The following is a 13,262-nucleotide window of genomic DNA, read 5'->3' as shown; positions in this document are numbered from 1 at the left end:
GGTAGAATGTTCTAAGTTATTTCACATAAAAGAGTCAAGAAAAAACTTTTGCAATGGAATGGAAGAGGGGGAAGGTGAGGGGGAATGAGAGAGTCTTCATTCTCATCAGAAGTGGTTCAGTGAAGAAATAATATGCAATATAGTATAGAAATCAATCTTACCCAAGATGAAAAAGGAGAGGAAGTGATGGGAGAAAGGGGACAGGAGCGGGGAGGGGAGGGGCTCTAGGTGATATAGGAGAGAGAAGATCATGGAGAGGGTAGTCAGATACAACACACTTTTGAGGAGGGATAGGGTAAAAGGAGAGAAAAAATAGAATAAATGGGAGTGGGGAGGAATAGATGGAGGGAAATACAGCTAATAATAGTGACTGTGAGAAGAGATATTGAAGTAACTTCTCTGATGGACTTACAGTAAAGAATGCAATCCATCCCAGAGACAGTCAAAGGTATCTGAACACAGACAATAGTACACTTTTTTTTCTTTCACTTTATTTTTCTTGAAGTTTTTCTATCTTTGTTGGGGGGGGAGGATGGTCATGATTACTTTTACAAGACTATTGTAGTATTGTAAAAATAAATAAATTAAATGAACAAAGTAAAAAATATACCTTAAAAATAAAAAAAAGTGGAAAAGAATAGCTTAAAAACAAAGGATTCCATTTGTGTAATCTATAAGGCTTGGTAAACTCTTGAAACTAGTAAGTGCAAATTAAGTTTAATCAATTGATCCGTTGTTAAGTATTTATTAGGTTATCATTATGTGTTAGACAATAGGGGATTCAAGTGGGACTTTCTCACGTGATCCTGTATAGGTATGCCTCATTTTATTGTACTTCCCCTTATTGAACTTCACAGACATTGCACTTTTTTACAAATCGAAGATTTGCACAGCCCTGCATTAAGTAAGCCTCTCAGTACCTTTTTCCAACAGCACATGCTCACATTGTGAATCTGTATCACATACAGGTGATGCTTGCAATTTCACTGTTATTATACTGTTATGATAATAATTGATCAGTGATCTTTAATGTTCCTATTATAATTTTTTGGTCATGAATTGTGCCCATTTCAGACAGTGAATTTGATCAATAAAGGTTGTGGGTGTTCTACCAATCCCATCCCTCTCCCTCTCCTTGGACCTCCCTATTCTCTGACACAAAACTATATCGAAATTGGTATAATTAACAATCAATGTGGCAAACTTCATTGTTATCTTATTTTTAGAAATTGCTATAGCCCCTCCAGGCTTTCAGCAACCACCACCCTGCTCTCCATGGCTGTTAACATCAAGGCAAGACACTTCACTAGAAAAAACAGATTTTGACATGCCAAAAGGCTAAGGTAATAGTTAGCTTTTATTTTTAACCAATAAAGTATTTTTAATTAATAAATGTACATTGGGGGTTTTAAGACATAATATTATTGTAAACTTAATAGGCTACAGCAGGGTGTAAACATAATTTTTATATGCACTGGGAAACCAAAAAATTTGCCACCTCCTTCATTGCTATATTCACTTTATTGTACTGATCTGAAGCCAAATCCTCAATATCTCAGAAATATGCCCATATATGCCGATTAATGTACATGCTTCCTTCTCCCCCTTTAGAATAGGTGTGTGGTGCAGCCCCTCCCCCTCCCAGGACAATTTGCCTACAGGTTCAGTGGGCAGAAATGGGAGGAGGTACTTGGGCCATCGAAGACAGTCACCTTGCATGTGCAGCGACCTGGGAAGGAATCCTAGAATCATTTAGAGCTGGTACAGACCTTAGAGGTCATCTAGTTATACCCCATCATTTTACAAACAAGGAAACTGAGGCACAGGATGGGTAAATAGTGTAACACAGTTATTGATGGCCGAGGTGAGATTTAAGTCCAGAAGATCTTATTTTAAACCCTGAACCCATTCCCTTAGAAAGTCCCAGATTTTGTAGGTGTTGCGGAGAAGATAAGAAAAAGTGAGTCAGGGAAAAGACTGCCACCATAATGGGAGTTAGGGGTGGTAGCATTGCATTTCCCACTTCTGGAAGACTCCGTGATGAGACAAGCCAGGTCTGGGTACCACAGAGAAAGATGACACCCGGGGAAGCCCCACTTGTCCTGTGCTAGTTATAACCCTGTTTCATCCATCAGTATTTAAGAAGCACTAGGGGCAGGGGAGACAAACACAAAGAAGAAACCGCCTCTTGTCAGCATGTTGGGCACATACAAGAAAAAGAATGGAAGCCAGCCAGGTTCAACTCCTGGGGCTCCCCATCCTGGGGCTTGGCTAGCTCCCATCTTCAGCTAGATCTAAAAAAGATTTATAACAGAAGACTGAAAGGTTCCTGAACATGTGTTCTGGAAAATGTCAAAAGAGGGAGTCATTATGAAAATTCTATATCAATCCCAAACTTTTTTTAAAAAATGGAATTAGTCCTTTATTTTACTAAATTAATTAGACAGAGGAAATGGTAAAAGGTGTTTCCGGTTAGGATCATCTATTTAGAGCTAATAAGGATTGTGGAGGGCATTTAAGTCAACCTCATTGAGGTGGTTTTTGGGCGGGGAGAGAAGGACTAGTCAATGAGGTCAGTCCTTTCTTGGGAACAAGGGGAGCAGGCTCCTCAGATGCAATACTCCAGGACTTTGAAGTATGCTCAGACATTCTGCAACTTTTTTCTTTTTTTTGAGTTATTTTTTTTGCAAGGCAATGGGGTTAAGTGACTTGCCCAAGGCCACACAGCTAGGTAATTACTAAGTGTCTGAGTCCAGATTTGAACTCAGGGACTCCTGACTCCAGGGCTGGTGTTCTATCCATTGCACCACCTAGCCACCCCTGCAACATATTTTCTACAAAAGAGGAAGCTGAGGTCAGAAAGAGTAAATGATCCTCTGAAAGAGTCAGCTTATATGTGAAAGAATTCAAACCCAGATTCTTTGTCTTCAAATCCAGTGCCCTTTCCACTCTACTAGAGTGCCTCATTAATTCCTTTTTAAATGAGCAGCTTCCTTTGCATCCTCCAATTTGAAGACGGGTCCAGGCTAGCCATCCTCCATTCTCCAGATTTTGCCACCATACCTCATCCCTCTCCACTCCAGTGATTCTTCCTGGAAGCTCCTTTTCAAGGTAGAGCTCAGAATACTTATCCTTCATTCTCTCAAGTTTATCCTCATACTCCCAACTTTCATTTTTTGTCTTCTCTTATTAGAATGTAAGCTCCTTACTAGGTAGTGGGCAAAAGTGGGCAAAAGTGAAAGCAAAAGTATCAAAGGGAAAATGATAATGGACTAGTCATGTCACTTGTTACCTCAAGGAGGAACAGAAAGTGAGCCTAAGTGATGGAAAGGGACCCACAATGTCAAAAGTAGAGAATGAGGTCGCTAAGTGGAGAATCTCTCTAAGACTCAAGTAGAAAAGAGACATATTGGAAGAGATGGTAGAGATGGGTTGCTATCAGCCCCAGTGGAGGGAGTGCACTCATGGAGGAGCTCACCAATCTACCTGAAGACCCTTTTATAACTAGGGAGCCAAACCATATAGCGAACAGTTGGCCAAAAGAAACACCTTATTTTAAGATTTTCTCTTTTCTCATTTCCAAAACAAATTTATATATTAAGCCTGCTTGGTGGGGCAGCTAGGTGGCACAGTAGATAGAGCACTGGCCCTGGAGTCAGGAGAACCTGAGTTCAAATCCAGCCTCAGACACTTAATAATTGCCTAGCTGTGTGACCTTGGGCAAGTCACTTAACCCCATTACCTTAAATAAAATAAAATAAATGTACAAAAAAAAATTTCCAAAGTGCATTTGGCGGTTAGGTCATGCAGTGGATAGAGCACTGGCCCTGGAGTCAGGAGTACCTGAGTTCAAATCTGAGCTCGCACACTTAATAATTACCTAGCCATGTAGCCTTGGGCAAGCCACTTGACCCCACTGCCTTGCAAAAAAATCTAAAAAAAAAACAAACAAAAAAAAAACCCCTCAGGTATAAATTAACCATACCTAATACTTAAATGAATCAGTTTGGGGCAGCTAGGTGGCACAGTGGATAGAGCACTGTCCCTGGAGTCTGGAGTGCCTGGGTTCAAATCTGGTCTCAGACACTTATAATTACCTAGTTGTGTGGCCTTGGCGAAGCCACTTAACCCCATTTGCCTTGCAAAAACCTAAAAAAAAAAAACCTGCTTGGTGATTTCCTAGGAAAATGATTTTTTCCATGTTAAAAAAAAGTAAGCTCCTTGAGTGCAGGAATTGGCTTTTTTTTTAACTTCTTTTTGCATCCCGGTGTTTAGTGCATATAGTAAGGTCTCATTATAATGCTTGTTGACTGACTAACTGATTAAAAATGTTCAGGATTTGAAAATAAACTATTGGGGAGTGTTCAGCTGGAGGGAAAGAAGACAGTGGGCATATGCCCATAGATTTAGAACTGGAAGGACCTGGGAGTCTATCAAGTCACCAAGGTTCATAGAAGGCAAGTATCTTGTCCAAGGTGCCAAAGGGGTGGAATTTGAACACAGGTCCTTTGACTCCACAAACAATAGAATCTTTCCACTATACCAATCACCTCCTCAGCTAGCTTGAGGTATCTGGGGAGTTTGTCACATAGAAATAAGATGACACTTATTCTGCTCAGACCAGAGGAGAACCAAGAACAATGATTGCAATTCTCTGTAAGGAATATTTAGACTCTGATGAAGAAAAGGCATCAAACAATGAGAACTGTCCCAAAGTGAAATGGGCTGACTTGGGATCAAGTGGGCTCTACATCATTGGAGGGCTTAAAAAAGATTAGAGGGCCTCTTTTGTATATTATATAGAGAATACATGGCTACTGAAAATCTTTCCAACTCAAATATGCTGTGATTTTGTGAGGTAACATAGGATGGAGTGGGCAGCCTGGAACAAGATCTAGGAGAAGCAAAGGGTTAAGGCAGAGAGAGGAAGAAAGGAAGTAGACCCAGATGGCTATGGTGGAATAAATGTAAGGACAGTATCGGAAATGGGGGTGCCAAGGATCACATCACTTGTCAATGACAAATATGAGATTACTATTGGAATTCTCAATGCCAGTCCCTTCCCTAGTGACCCAGGAATCAACATATTCCTAGAAGAACAAAATCATCTCAACATCTCTACCATAAAACCAAAAGTCACATGAAAGCTCAAAGATTCTCCTTGGAAAAACAAATATAATGGTTAATGGAGCTGATTTCATCCCCTGTCAATCAATGAGTATTTATTAATCATCTTAATATGCCAGCTAGATGCACAGAATCAGGAGGACAGAAGTTCAAATCCAACCTCAGACAGTTGATTATTATTAACTGTGTGAACTTGGGCAAGTCACTTCATCCTGATTGCCTCTCATCCAGAGACATCTCCAGGCATCCTGATTCCTATCTGACCACTGGACCCAGATGGCTCTGAAGGAGAAAGTGAGGCTGGGGACTCAGAGCAGCCCTCCTCACTCAAATCCAATTCAGGTGCTTGTCATGACATCACCTCCCTGATGACGTGGTCATCCTCCAGAATGAAGACCTAACGTCATCATAATATGCCAAACACTGAATTAGGTTCTGCAGTCTCTGCACTCAAGAAGCTTGTCTCTCTAGGGAGAGGGATGTCCACATCTAAGTTAATGGGACATAAGTCTATTCAAGGTAAATATGAGATGACTAGGGTTGGGGGAGGGAAGGCCCTCGCAGCTGAGTAGATCAGGTAAAACCTCCTGAGGATGGTAGCTGAGTCTTGAAGGAAGCTAGCCAGTCTGAGAGGGGAACAAAGTAAGGAGGGAGTGCCTCGGAAGAGTGGGGAACAACTGAGGCAAAGGTATGGAAAGGGGAATGAATGTTTTCTGGAATGAGCAGAAAGCAGATCTTATAGCCTTGGCTGTATCTTAGGGGACATGAAGGAGAGTGATATATAAAGAGGCTGGAAGTGCTGAGGGGCTAGGAGTGCCAGATAGGGGCTTCATTGATCCTCAAGGTCACGATGGGCTCCAGGAGCTTATGGAGCAGGGGAGGGACTGGGTCAGATCTGTACTTTAGGATGAGCAGGTTTACATTGGAGGCAGAGGTCATCACAAAAGTCCTAGCAAATGGTGATGGAACCCAGGACCAGGGTGGTGACCGGAAGTGGAGAGAAGGGACTCATGAGAGAAAGAAGTAGAATCAACATGGTGTCCAATGATTGAATGATGAAGCAGAGTGAGGGAGTGCCAACCGCTGTGGCAGACCCCAAGATGGTGACCCCAATGGTGAGGAGTTACAGAAGGGGATGGTTAAAGAGGGAGTCAGTGACAGCAAAAGAGAAACTCAAGAATAAAAGGAATAGAAAAGGAAATGAATCAAAATTATCTTTTAAAGCCAATCTTTCTCCAAGATGTTGGAACAATCTCTGTTTCTAATCATATGAGATAAAACTGGAAACCAAGAGAATCAAAAACAAATCAAAGGGTGGCTAGGTGGCATAGTGGATAAAGCACCGGCCTTGGAGTCAGGAGTACCTGGGTTCAAATCCGACCTCAGACACTTAATAATTACCTAGTTGTGTGGCCTTGGGCAAGCCACTTAACTCCATTTGCCTTGCAAAAATCTAAAAAAAAACAAACAAAAACAAATCAAAACTATTATTCTTTTTTAATTAGCATGCTGTTTATTTCATTAATTTAAGTAACTGTTTAAATAATTAAACACAGGGGACGGCTAGGTGGCATAGTGGATAAAGCACCGGCCTTGGAGTCAGGAGTACCTGGGTTCAAATCTGGTCTCAGACACTTAATAATTACCTAGCTGTGTGGCCTTGGGCAAGCCACTTAACCCCATTGCCTTGCAAAAAAAAAAAACCTAAAAAAAATAATAATTAAACAGATCTAATAGGCAAAGGTAAACATGATTAGTTAAATATATGAAAAGAAGGGTGAGCAGTGAAGAAGAGGACAAGGGCACTTTCCCTGGAAGAGGGAATATGATATTTTGGAAAGAACTTGGAGACCAGAATTCTAGCCCCAATTCTATCACTGCTAATGAGCCATACAATATTGGATAGGTGTTTGATTTCTTTAGGCCTTAGCTGTTTCCTCTATAAAATGAGGGTAGTAGTACTTCAGTACACACAGGAAGAGAGGAAGGAGGGGAGAAGAAAGGAAGGAAGGAAGGAAGGAAGGAAGGAAGGAAGGAAGGAAGGAAGGAAGGAAGGAAGGAAGGAAGGAAGGAAGGAAGGGAGGGAGGGAGAGAGGGAGGATGGAAAGAAGGAAGGAGGAGAGGAAGGATGGAAGGAAGGGAGGGAGGAGCCATTCTCATTCCACTAAGACCAGAATAAAAGAACCAGTCCCTTTCCTAGCTTTGACCTTGGAATCATATTTCTAACAATTCCTAACTTTATAACAATTCAAACTCTGCCACAGGGGCAATGTGGAGAGTGGGTCATCCCCGATTCCTGTGCAGACAGAAGTTGAAGTAGATGGAGTCAGAGGTTCCTTCAAACTTTGAGGCTGAAAGTCTGAAGAGTATTTCCTTAGTTAAGAGTAATAAAGCACGGGGCAGCTAGGTGGCTCAGTAGATAGAGCACCAGCCCTGGAGTCAGGAGGACCTGAGTTCAAATTTGACCTCAGACACTTAATAATTACCTAGCTGTGTGGCCTTGGGCAAGTCACTTAACTCCATTTGCCTTGCAAAAACTTAAAAAAAAAAGAGTAATAAAGCAGCCAGGGGAAAAGAAACTTCTAGAAGATGGGGATGAGCCCCAGCAAGCCTTTCTTGATTAAACCAGAAGGAAAATAAACAGGTGGAAAGGGCCCAGCTCTGCTGGAGCATTCCCATCACTCATCAGTTTCACCATGGACTCATGCACTCACCGTGCATCTATGAAGCCCCTGCTCATACATGCCAGCCCCTGGGCCTGGTTTTGGAAATACCAAGACAAAAAATGAAACAGTTCAAATGGATTCTGCTCCATTTGGTACCTCAGCATCCCAGTGCAAAATGTGCAATGTAGAAGGAAGTAGAAATGATGTCAAGAAAAAGATGAGCAGATTGGCTGGACCAGAACCAGTTTGCTCAGAAGAAATTTCCACTGGTGGTGAAATCATTGAGGGACAGATTTTCAAGATAACTGAAAAGGGAGAAAGGTACTAAATATCTGGGAAAATTGTGATTAATAGTATTATAAAAATAGACATTCAATTTACAAAACATAGACTAGACAGGCAACTTGTCAGGAATTCATTTGTAGAAGAAAACACAACTCATTCAGATAATTTAGGTGTTAGTCACTGAGCTTTCTGTTTTGGCTGCTTTAAAAATACACATCTCTTGTTTAATATGATCTTTAATCAAGATTAGTAGTGTTTTATTGGCTAGAGCATGAAGCAATGCCATCCAACAGTGGATTGGTTCCTATTGGCTCCAAAGAGAATTGGGCCACCCCCAATCTCACCCCCAGTTCTGCTCTTGGTCAGATTATCTGGCTGAGGCTCTTGCCCTGTTCATATGCCCTACAGTTGCCAGATGATTTCCCACTTGGTTCAACTCCAACTTTTTGTAGGACCTTAGGACTTAAAGGCATTAGAGACCACTGAGTCTCACCTTGTCAATTTATAGAGAAGGAAAGAGAGGTCCAGAGGGTTTAAATGGCTCCCCACCGCCCAGATTACCCACATACTACATGGCAGAACTGGGATTTGAAGCCATTGGCCTCTGACTTCAGTGCCATTTCTTTTACCAGAGGATTTAGAGCTCATAGACTTCACCAAGAAACCATAAAACCACTCATGTCATGCACTACAAGTCCCCATTCCACAAGTGAAGAAAGTGAGATGAGGATTCCTTATGTAGGGCTGACTCCATGGAATCACCATCATTTCTGGTCAGAGGGTCCCAGATAGGGAGTGGAAAGGGATCTCAAAGAAAAAGCCTTTGTCCTCAAAACATACAATGAAATGAAGAGGGAAGAGCTGGAGGAATCCTCAACTTCGCTAGGAAATGGAAAGGGCAGTGGGGCATAAACCTGGGCACAAGAAACCTGAAGCTGGCCTACCAGAGGCCAGGAGTTTGCAGAATGGGATCCAAAGTTTTTGATGAACCTTTTGCTTTTTAATAAATTGGGCTGTTGCTCTTTTCTCAGATGAACTCATCCCTATGATTCATAGGACCATAGTATTTAAAGTTGTTGCTGCAGAGTCATTTCAGTCCCAACTGATTTTTCCTAACCCCATTTGGGCTTTCTTGGAACAACTACTGGAGTGGTTTTCCATTTCCTTCTCCAGCTCATTTTACAGGTGAGGAAACTGAGGCACAGGATGACATGCTTAAATTCATCCTTGACCTTGTCCTTTCCTTCAAGTGACTGAAGTAGGAGTTTTGTGCCCCAAACCTTGATATTTTTCTCTTAAACCTTCCTCTCTACTCTCCTGCCTTCAGGGCAGAGAGTCAGCCATATCCCATGGCAGGCTCACATCTTTAAGAAAGTCAGTGGTCTTCAAAGTGGCCAAGTTCAAAGACCTATTTTCCATCTTCCTTCCCCCAGTCTTTGAAAAACAATTCCCAGGAATATTTCTTTACACCCCAAAATCTCTTTAGTTGGGGCAGTAGGTGGCACAGTGGCTGGAGCATGGACCCTGGACATCTGACCTGATACTCACTAGCTTTGTGACCCTGGACAAGTCACTTAATCCTAATTGCCTCCAAAAACAAACCAAAAAAAAAAAAAGCTCTATAGTCAAAAGTTTTTAAGATATCCTCCTATGATATAGTTCTCCTTGGTGGTTCATTTTAAAATTCCATCTCTTTGTCCTATTAGGACTGTCATAATAGCCTGCTGAAGGGTCCAGCCTCAAGTCTCTCCCCATTGAGCCACTCAGATGTTTTTCCTAAAGTATAGGTCCAGTCGGGTCACCCCACCCCACCCCACTCAATAAACTTCATTGGCTCCCAGAATCAAATACAAAATGCTCTGTTAGCAATCAAAGCCCTTTGTAACCTATCCCTTCCTATCTACCCAGTCTCCTCACACCTCACTCTCTGTTACATACTCTTTGATCCAGTAACTCTGGCTGTTCCATTAACAAGACCTTTCCTCTCTTAGCTCTGGACATGTTTTCTGCCATCCCCAAGCCTAGAAGGTTCTCCATCCTCCAGGTCCACTCTTTTTTTGAAATTTTATTTATTTAAGGCAATGGAGTTACATGACTTACCCAAGGTCACACAGCTAGGTAATTATTCAGTGTCTGAGGCCGAATTTGAACTCAGGTCCTCCCATTTTCAGGGCTGGTGCTCTATCCACTGCACCACCTAGCTGCCCCAGGTCCACTCTTGACCTTCCTGACTTCTCATCTTCTATAGGAAGCTTTCCCTAATTTATCTTCATTTCCCAGTGCCTTTCCTCTGGACATTATTTCCTATTTATCCTCTGGGTAGCTTGCTTTGTATTGATTGTTTGCATATAGATGATAAGGTCCTTGAAGACAGACTATCTTTTGACTCTTTTTGCATCCCCAACCCTCATAGTGGGAGCTTATAAAGAGTGTTTATTGTGTGATTGATCTTTCCCTTTTTCCTCTTCCTAGACCACTCCATTAGAGTAAACTTTGCTTTTTAGGCATTTATAAAATCAGTGGAAGTCACTTATCCTCCTATTCTTTCCTCCATCTCTCTCCTCTTCTAGACTCTTCTATTTTTCCATATTTCTCAGATATTCCTACCTCATTGGCTGCCAAATTTTCATACTAAACCCAATGAATACATACTTTCCTTATCCTGCTCAAACCAACTCATTTACATATCTATTGTGTATTATTTCTTTTTTAAAATTCAGAACTTAAATACAATATAAAATGAGCATTGCTGTATACATTGAAGTAATAGAATTAATAATAATAATAACCAGCATTTATATATTTATAATTTATGTAATATTTATATAATTTTGATAATTTGTATATCTCTCTAACTTTAAAGTTTGCAAGGAACTTTACAAACATTATGTCATCAGAGCCTCACAGCCACCCTGCAAGGTAGGTACTATTATTATTTCCGTTTTACATATGAGGAAACTGAGGCAGGCAGCTGTTAAATGACTTGAATTGAAAAATTTGAATTCAGGTCTTTCTGACTCCAGACCCATTATAATATTATCTAGGCACCACCTAGACTCCTTCTGGTTTTCAATTCAAGGCTAGTTCTCAAATAAGAGACACACTCAGGGTGGCTAGGTGGTGCAATCGATAGAGCATTGGCCCTGGAGTCAGGAGTACCTGAGTTCAAACCCGGCCTCAGACACTGAATAATTACCTAGCTGTGTGGCCTTGGGCAAGTCACTTAACCCCATTGCCTTGCAAAAATCTTGCACTCCATTGCCCTGTCTGGGTTGAATAATTCCCCATCTTCTTAGGGCCTGCCAGAGTTCACTGTCTGCTCACAAGACCTTTGAGAACCCAGGATCACCTCAACACAGTGAGGAGGTACTGGGAAAGAACTTAGTGGACAGTCCTCATTTCCCCTCCCTACCTCACCTACCTCAAATGCAAAGGTCTTCATAACTTGAAAAGACCGATCAATATGACCCTTATTTTTATCATTACTCTTCCACCAATAGATTTCTAATCTGATGCCTCATCATGACCTGGCAGTGGCTCTGGGACCTCAAAGACTTTACTATCCCAACATAAGCTGTGCCCTAGAAGACCTGGCTATACCCCAAGGGCCAGCCTGAATCTCACCCCAGTTTGTAAATTATTTTGACACTAAGATACAGAAGGGTCACAATCCACAGCAGTGGAGAGAGTCCCCACATTAATGGCATAACCAATCATTTGAAATGTTGACATTAAAATTATTATTATTACTGGAATTATTATCGTTTCTATAACTGTTTTCTTATATTTAATAACATACTACCAGGAATTTTTTAAATCAATCAACAGAAGCAATTATATGATGAAACTTTAATTCTATTTACTAAGCAATTTTTCGAAGAGCTATGTAATTAATGACTACAAGCATCAAGATGACAACATCGAACTTGGCTTTTGTAGACGATCTATGACCCATATAATTATTCTCCACTGAGATTAGTCACTGACTGCAAAATATCAAACTTCTTGCAGTTATGTGAAGCAGCGCTCCTGAGCTACTCCCAGAGGGCAGCTCCATTTCAATAGGGACCTGTTGATCAGAAGCCCCAACCGGTGTGCTTCCCATCGACAATCTGCAAGTAGACTGAATCAGCTCTTCACCAAGTATTTCAATAAATACTGAAATGGCCCCAAAGACCCGGACCCACTCTCCAACAGCATATACTGTGGAGACCCACAAATCTGGGGCTGCAATGCTTCAGTGGCCTTTCATCTTGCTGAGTCCCTACAAATTCTCTATTGGATCTGGCATCGGGGCTAGGAAGACTGGCCCATGGAGTCTCTGGGCTTCCTCCTCCAGGGCAGTCAATATCTCTATTAAGTCAAGCTTCAAGCTCAGCTACTGACCTCTCATACCTCTTCTTTCTTTTTTCTTTAAAATTTTATTTATTTAAGGCAATGGGGTTACATGACTTGCCCCAGGTCACACACCTAGGTCATTATTAAGTGACTGAGGTTGGATTTGAACTCAGGGCCTCCTGCCTCCAGGGCTGGTGCACCACCTAGCTGCCCTTGTGCCTTTTCAAAAAGAGTCCCTTAACCTGGCCTGAGGAAAGCTTTCCATTTCTGCTCCCTTAGAACCTCAGGTGTGAGACATACCATGTCCCACCTGGAGGTGAGAATGCAGAGGTTTAGAGCACTCTTCCTAGTACCCATCCAATTCATTTTCCAACTCTTCCTCTCCATAGGGGAGGTCATGCATTCCCAGGTAGAGATCTCTGAGGGTCAGATTTCCCCTTTTTTGAAATACCGAGAGGGCCTGTGGAAAACATCTGAGGCACACTCTGCCCTCTGGCACATTCATTTTCTTGGCTGGTTACTGGAAGCCTCAGTCTTTACAAGACTTAGAATGGTATGGTCACATCTGAAAAAAAATATTGTCATCTTATATCTCATTGTTTCTCAGAGGTAGCTGATGTCATATAAATGTCATTATAATGATAATGGAGGGCCTGAGTTCAAATCCAGCTTCAGCCAAACCCTCACCAAGTCACTTATTGTAAGCCAATATACTTATGTACATATTTTCCAATTACAAAACTTCCCATATCATATAAATATTCAAAAACACAAGTGATTCTGCACTTAAAAAGATAAGCAAAGAAGTGGACAAATTTCTCTTTGACCATGTGGTGAGAGAGGGAC

The 13,262-nt window shown here is 41.6% G+C and overlaps 1 long non-coding RNA gene across 1 annotated transcript; it reads left to right on the top strand.

Annotated features, from left to right (window-relative positions):
- Positions 1 to 5,592: 5,592 nt before the first annotated feature.
- On the top strand, positions 5,593 to 11,777 carry LOC141495059 (uncharacterized). The gene is made up of 3 exons (XR_012470650.1): positions 5,593 to 5,646; positions 10,942 to 10,997; positions 11,579 to 11,777. It is a non-coding gene; the product is annotated as an uncharacterized LOC141495059 (long non-coding RNA).
- Positions 11,778 to 13,262: the final 1,485 nt, after the last annotated feature.

Source organism: Macrotis lagotis, chromosome 8 (genome assembly GCF_037893015.1).
Source record: "Macrotis lagotis isolate mMagLag1 chromosome 8, bilby.v1.9.chrom.fasta, whole genome shotgun sequence".
In the NCBI taxonomy this organism is placed as follows: Eukaryota; Metazoa; Chordata; class Mammalia; order Peramelemorphia; family Peramelidae; genus Macrotis; species Macrotis lagotis.
This window is presented reverse-complemented; position numbering and strand designations above follow the sequence as displayed.